The sequence below is a fragment of the Aegilops tauschii genome, chromosome 6 (genome assembly GCF_002575655.3).
Source record: "Aegilops tauschii subsp. strangulata cultivar AL8/78 chromosome 6, Aet v6.0, whole genome shotgun sequence".
Classification (NCBI taxonomy): Eukaryota; Viridiplantae; Streptophyta; class Magnoliopsida; order Poales; family Poaceae; genus Aegilops; species Aegilops tauschii.
This window is the reverse complement of record NC_053040.3, coordinates 221,320,683-221,328,735: the sequence shown is the minus strand read 5'-3', so window position 1 is coordinate 221,328,735 and position 8,053 is coordinate 221,320,683.

The following is an 8,053-nucleotide window of genomic DNA, read 5'->3' as shown; positions in this document are numbered from 1 at the left end:
ATACCTCATAATTCCTCCTTGTCGGCGGCTTATCTGATTCTGTTTAAACAGGTCCCAGAAGTGCCAACCTCAACTAGAGCGTGGTAACCAAGCTGAAGGCCGTGTATACCCTGGTGGAGCAGCTCTACACCGGGTCACAGCGTGCCTTAGCTGTGGTGGCCCTATCCAACGAGGTGCCGACTCACCTGGCGGAAGTCCTCCGCCGTCTCGCCGTTCTGCCTCAGCGGATCCAAGAGCTGCGACGGGCCTCTGCGAGAGCCGGAGCAATCGCTGCACTGAGCCGGGCCAAGGCGTTCTTGCCAGAGCTAGACCCGGCGGACATCGCCCTCGGCTACCCAAGCCTGAAGGAAGACGGCACCGCCTTTGATCAGAAGGACTTCGCAGCTTGCGTGAAGACTGTACGCCCGGTGGCCACTCTTATTGGCAACGACACAGATCTGACCAAGTACCATCCGGGTTATAACGCAGAAAATCAGAGGATTCCAACCCCTCGCTATGAAGCTCTGAGTTTAATTCCGCCGGCTCGTCAGCACACCTTTGCCCCAGAGATTGACCCGGCCGGGTTAATTGACGAGGAAGCCCAATTCGAGGTGCTGAGTGGCATCGATTGGAAGTCGTCGACCTTCCAGACCTTGGGGACAGCCGGAGGAGAAGAAAGAGATGAGCCGGAGACATCAACCCAGCAAGCGTCGTAATTCTGCTGGCGGTTTACCAAACAATGCCTCACCCTTTTGGACTCAACGAGTCCTGTAATAGAGTAGGACCAACACTTTATCTTTGCCGTGCCATCGTGCACGCCTTAAATGCTTGAAGTTTTTATTAAAGTTGTCTCCTTTATATTTCTCCGGGTCATTCATTCTCCTTAGTCTCAAATATTTGTCTTTAACCCGGAATATCGCCCTAAGAATCATATGTTTGAGATGTATAACCCGGAATATGAATCAAAAAAGACTGGTCCTCAATTACATCCTTAATACAGCCGTAAGAACACACTTAGCGGCCTGCAAGCATTCTTCCGGTTTAGATAACCCGAATAATAAGGTTGGTAGCTTAATTCCGATTTACTTGTCTTAATGACACCCATTGTATTCGACTAACACTGTAAACAAAGTTAAGCCGGCAAAGTAAGACCCGGCCGTACACACTTTGAAATAATCAGAAGAAACTTGCTATGAAACAGAAGAACTTAGGGGCTTCCGGTTCGAATACGACCAGAGACCCGGCCCAAAGGGGTTATGCTAGGATTCGAATACGATCATATAGCCCCCAGTGGGTGTGGCGATGCTAATCAAGAGGGTATCGACAGCTATGTTCTCTTTGGTTCGAATACGACCCATGTTTGAACAGGAAGCCCCCAAATGACTTTAAGAATTGTTTAACGACGCTGATTCGAATACGATCCACGTCGGTTCTCAAAGGGGTTAAACTAAGATTCAAATATGATCAAAGAAAACTCCTCAATGAGCTCGACACTTTGCCAATCAAATGGGTATCGACAGCTATGTTCTCTTTGGTTCGAATACGACCTATGTTTGAACAGGAAGCCCCCAAGTGACTATCGCCTACGGCTAGATTCGAATACGATCATAAGCCCGATCCTCCTTCAAGCTATCATGTAATCTGGCAATGAAAACAACACGTGCACGTTTGGAGGAGAGAAAAGGACAGAGGTCCTGCTTTATATCTTATCATAATATATACATGGTTTATAGAAGTATGTACATCATGAGAGCCGGTGGCTCAAGTGTAGTAAGGTCGAAGCTAAGCTATGTTCCACGGCCGACGGGTCTCTTCCTCCGACTTACGTGAATCTATGTGCTCCCGAATGTCAATGAGGTAATATGACCCGTTGTGCAAATTCTTGCTGACCACAAAGGGCCCTTCCCAAGGTGTGGATAGTTTGTGTGCATCTGTTTGATCCTGGCTGAGCCGGAGCACGAGATCGCCTTCCTGGAAGACCCGGGATTTAACCCGGCGGCTATGATAACGACGCAGGTCCTGTTGGTAAATCGCTGAACGGGCTGCTGCCACATCACGCTGTTCGTCCAACAAGTCAAGAGCATCTTGGCGCGCCTGTTCATTATCCGTCTCAACATAAGCCGCCACTCGAGGCGAGTCATGATGGATATCGCTAGGGAGGACTGCTTCCGCTCCATAAACCATGAAGAAAGGCGTGTAACCCGTAGATCTGTTAGGAGTAGTATTGATACTCCATAACACGGAGGGTAACTCCTCCACCCAACAACCCGGCGTCCGTTGCAAAGGGACCAAAAGCCGGGGCTTGATGCCCTTCAAAATCTCTTGATTAGCTCTCTCAGCTTGACCATTGGATTGAGGGTGAGCCACTGATGAAACATCAAGTCGAATATGCTCTCGTTGACAAAACTCCTCCATGGCGCCCTTAGACAGATTGGTACCATTGTCAGTTATAATGCTGTGTGGAAAACCAAAGCGAAAGATCACCTTTTTCATAAACTGAACCGCCGTGGCTGCATCACACTTGCTAACTGGCTCCGCTTCAACCCATTTGGTAAACTTGTCAACTGCCACCAAAAGGTGGGTCTTCTTATCCTTGGATCTTTTGAAAGGCCCGACCATATCCAGCCCCCAGACCGCAAAGGGCCAAGTAATTGGGATCATCCTCAGCTCTTGAGCCGGTACATGAGCCCGTCATGAGAACCTTTGGCAACCATCACACTTACTGACCAAGTCCTTCGCATCAGCATGAGCCGTCAACCAATAAAAACCATGACGAAAAGCCTTGGCCACAAGGGACTTTGAGCTGGCGTGATGGCCACAATCCCCTTCATGGATCTCGGGCAAAATCTCTTGCCCTTCCTCAGGGGAAACACAACGCTGAAACGCTCCCGTAACACTGCGGTGGTGTAGCTCACCATTGATAACAATCATTGACTTAGCCCGCCGGGTTATTTGCCTGGCCAAAGTTTCATCCTTAGGCAATTCGCCCAGGGTCATGTAAGCCAGATAGGGCATTGTCCAGTCTGGTATGATATGGAGAGCCGCCACCAGCCGTGCCTCCGGATCGGGGACAGCCAAGTTTTCCTCTGTAGGCAACTTAACAGAAGGATTATACAGGACATCCAGGAAAGTATTAGGCGGCACCGGCTTTCGCTGAGAGCCGAGCCGGCTTAAAGCATCAGCCGCCTCGTTCTTTCTGCGATCAATGTGCTCTACTTGGTAGCCCTGAAAGTGCCCAGCAATGGCATCAACTTCGCGGCGATAAGCTGCCATGAGAGGGTCTTTAGAGTCCCACTTGCCTGATACTTGTTGAGCCACCAAGTCTGAGTCACCAAAACACCTTACCCGGCTCAAGCTCATCTCCTTAGCCATCCGAAGACCGTGGAGCAAGGCCTCGTACTCAGCCGCATTGTTAGTGCAAGGAAACATCAACTGTAGCACATAATGGAACTTGTCACCTTTAGGGGAAGCCAATACAACTCCAGCCCCCGAGCCCTCCAACTGCCTGGACCCATCGAAGTGAATAGTCCAATACGTGTTATCCGGCTTCTGCTTGGGCACCTGTGACTCTGTCCAATCATTGATGAAATCCACTAGGGCCTGAGATTTAACAGCAGTGCGTGGCACATAGTTGAGACCATGAGGTCCGAGCTCAATAGCCCACTTAGCCACTCTTCCTGTGGCCTCTCTGTTTTGATTGATATCACCAAGAGGGGCAGAACTGACCACGGTTATGGGATGACCCTGGAAATAATGCTTAAGCTTCCGGCTTGCCATGAACACACCATAAACAAGCTTCTGCCAATGCGGGTACCGCTGTTTGGACCCGATAAGCACTTCGCTGACATAATAAATCGGCCGCTGAACCGGATGCTCCTTACCCTCTTCCTTGCGTTCCACCACCACAGCCACACTGACGGCTCGTGCGTTAGCAGCCACATACAACAATAAGGGCTCCCTATCAACCGGAGCTGCAAGGACTGGGGGCTCTGCCAGCTGCTTATTCAAATCCTCAAAAGCGGTATTGGCTGCATCATTCCAGACAAAGTTATCAGTTTTCTTCATCAACTGATATAATGGCATGGCCTTCTCACCCAAACGGCTTATAAACCGGCTTAAAGCAGCGATGCGACCCGCCAAACGCTGAACGTCATTTATACACGCCGGCTTAGCCAGGGAGGTGATGGCCTTGATCTTCTCCGGGTTAGCCTCAATGCCTCTGTCAGAAACCAAAAAACCCAAGAGCTTGCCTGCAGGGACACCAAAGACACACTTGGCCGGGTTAAGCATCATCTTGTAGACCCGGAGATTATCAAAGGTTTCCCTCAAATCATCTATCAGGGTTTCCTCCTTTATGGACTTAACCACAATATCGTCCACATAAGCATGAACATTGCGCCCAATCTGTTTATGAAGACAGTTCTGCACGCAACGCTGTTAAGTCGCCTGTGCACACTTGAGTCCAAATGGCATAGACACATAGCAGAAGGCTCCAAAGGGAGTGATGAACGACGTCTTCTCCTGGTCCTTAACTGCCATTTTAATCTGATGATATCCAGAATAAGCGTCCAGGAAACTTAAGCGCGCACAACCGGCCGTAGCATCAATAATTTGATCAATACGGGGAAGGGCAAAAGGATCAGCCGGACACGCCTTGTTTAGGTCCGTGTAGTTCACACACATCCGCCAAGGGCCGTTCTTCTTGAGCACGAGCACCGGGTTAGCCAACCACTCTGGGTGAAAAACATCAACAATAAACCCGGCCGCCAAGAGCCGGGCCACCTCTTCGCCAATGGCTTTCCGCCTCTCTTCATTAAACCGCCGAAGGAACTGCCTGACCGGCTTAAATTTCGGATCAACATTGAGAGTGTGCTCAGCGAGTTCCCTAGGTACTCCTGGCATGTCAGAAGGTTTCCATGCGAAGATGTCCCTATTCTCACGGATGAACTCGATGAGCGCGCTTTCCTATTTTGGATGTAGATTGGCACTGATGCTGAATTGCTGAGATGAGTCTCCTGGAACAAAATCAACAAGTTTAGTCTCACCAGGCGATTTCATTGCCGGCTCATGCTCCGTAGTCGGCTTTTTCAGAGAGGTCATATCTGTTGGGTCAACGTTGTCTTTGTAAAACTTCAACTCCTCTGTTGCACAAACAGATTCTGCATAAGCCGCATCGCCTTCCTCACATTCCAAGGCCACCTTCCGGCTGCCGTGAACCGTAATGGTTCCATTATGACCCGGCATCTTGAGCTGCAAGTAAACATAACACGGCCGTGCCATGAACTTGGCGTAAGCCGGCCGCCCAAATATAGCATGATATAGACTTCTTATCTTGACCACCTCAAAGGTCAATTTCTCCACCCTGTAGTTGTTCTCATCTCCAAAGGCCACTTCCAACTCTATCTTGTCGACTGGATAAGCCGACTTACCAGGTACCACACCATGGAAGATGGTGTTTGACTGGCTGAGGTTCTTATCAACCAACCCCATACGGCGAAAAGTCTCATAATAGAGGATGTTAATGCTGCTGCCTCCATCCATGAGCACCTTAGTGAACTTATATCCTCCCACCTGAGGAGCCACCACTAAGGCCAAGTGGCCCGGGTTATCCACCCGGGGAGGGTGATCCTCCCTACTCCACACTATAGGCTGCTCCGACCACCGTAAGTAGCGTGGAACCGCCGGCTCAACAGCATTTACAGCCCTCTTATGAAGCTTCTGATCTCGCTTACACAGACTGGTGGTAAACACATGATACTGCCCACCGCTAAGCTGCTTTGGATTGGTCTGATAACCTCCCTGCTGCTGTTGATGACCCTGGCCAGACTGCTGATTAAAGCCCCCTTGACCGTTCTGAGGGTTAGAATTTGAGCCGCCGCCCGGGCCATGAAAGCCGCCGGCGCCTGAGCCGCCGCCCGGGCCATTGTAACTCTTGAAGGCCTTCATGATTGCACAATCCTTCCATAGATGAGTCGCTGGCTTCTCTCTAGAGCCATGCCTTGGACAAGGCTCATTCAACAGTTGTTCCAGCGTCGGGCCTGACCCGCCGCCTCGGGGAGGGGGCCTCCCCTTGCGTCGCTGGTTATTACCTTGTGAGCCGGCGTTGGCTACAAACTCGAGGCTGCCATCGGCCTTGCGCTGGCCTCCTCCTTGGTTCCCCGGGTTATGCTGAGGACCCTTGCCATTGCCATTCTTCTTTCCCTTCCCTGCCCTTTCATCATCTGAAGGGGGATCCTTGGTACCATCGGAATCGGCGTACTTGACAAGAGCCGCCATTAGCGTACCCATATCACTGCAGTCGCGCTTAAGCCGCCCGAGTTTCATCTTCAGGGGTACGAAACGACAATTCTGTTCCAACATTAAGACTGCAGAGCCGGCATCCATCTTATCTGATGAATGTATGATCTCCTTGACCCGGCGAACCCAGTGAGTCGTGTATTCACCCTCCTGCTGCTTACAATTAGTCAAATCCACAATTGACATAGACTGCCTACAGGTATCTTTGAAGTTTTGGATGAACCGGGCTTTCAGCTCAGCCCAAGACCCAATGGAATTTGGTGGTAGCCCTTTCAACCAAGTGCGGGCAGTCCCATCCAACATCATGGTGAAGTACTTAGCCATGGCCGCCTCACTGACCTCCAGCAGCTCCATAGCCATCTCGTAACTCTCGATCCAGGCTGCCGGTTGTAAGTCTGCTGTGTAATTAGGCACCTTCCTAGGGCCTTTGAAGTCCTTGGGTAGACGCTCATTGCGGATAGCTCGCACTAAACAAGGGACACCCCCAGTCCTGGTAGGGATACCCACGTCGACGGAAGTCGTCGGATAAGCCGGGGGGGTCTGGTAAGCCGTCAATTGAGGCACCTGCTCCGCCTCTTGCCGCGCTTTGTCCTGGTCTGCTGCGTGAAAGGCTCCGTTATGAACCGGGCCATGGCCAGGGGGCTGGTCATGGCGTCGGACGTTACTTGAGCCGGTCGCTGAGACCATGTGTCTGCTGTAACTCGGGCTCCGGCCTGGCCGAGGGGTCGAGTGGATCCTGTCCCGGCTGTAGGAGTATGCCTCTTGCTGCGCCAATGCTGTCTGAAGGAGTTCCCTGACCTGGCGGGTTTCAATAGCCGTCGGAGAGTCGCCGTCAACTGGGAGAGCCGCCAGCCGTGCTGCCGGGGGGACCATGTTCTCCAGCGGGTTATTATAATGACCCGGGGGTATTGGCACGTACTGAGGCGGGGCAGGGGGTACCTGGGGAGGCCCCATCCCTATTGGCTGAATAGGGGTTCCAGACCCGGGCACTATGACCCCTGGCGGGTTACTAGACCCTGCACCTGGCGTGTTGAAGAGGTTGCGTGGATCATAGACCGGAGGGAGTCGAGATTGGGTCTTTTGATGCCTCCTTCTCATGACCTCATTGGACGCGTTCTGATCCATCGTGAGTCGGAAGGACTGCGCCTGGATCAACTGAGTTTGGACATCGAGAGCCGCCCTTTCCGCAGCCATCCTGATCCCTTCCGCTGCCAGATCCTCCTTAGCTTTCACTAGATCCAATTTTAACTGTGCCACCTCCGCATCATGCTGAGCTTGATCCGCCGGGTCAACCGTAGCGGTTAATAGCGCCGTCATCTTATCCGTGAGATCCATTAGCACCTGAGCCGGAGAAGGCACCGGGTTTCCCGCTCCGGCAGCGGGGTTCTGAACAGGCTGCGCACCGGCCATAAAGACTCCAACCTGGTTTGGCGGCTCAAACGGGTCCGGAATACTGTCACCATCGGAACAATCTATGAGCCTGCCATGTTGAAGTTGAACAACGAGTTTGATTCGTCGGTGGACGACTCGCCGTCAGAGCCGGCGGCCGCCTCATCACGAGATCCAGATCGATCAGAAGGCCCTCCATGAATACATCCCACAAAAGCGTGCCTCAAGGCAGGCCGGGCCCGGGCGGGTCGTGCACGCTGAGCCGTCTCGATGAGATCGGCGCAGAGATCCGGCTCAGGGCCCGGCTCACCGATCTTGCCAATGAAAACATGAATTCCGTCGAAGGGGACCCGGTACCCGTACTCAATTGAGCCGGCGTCGGGGCCCC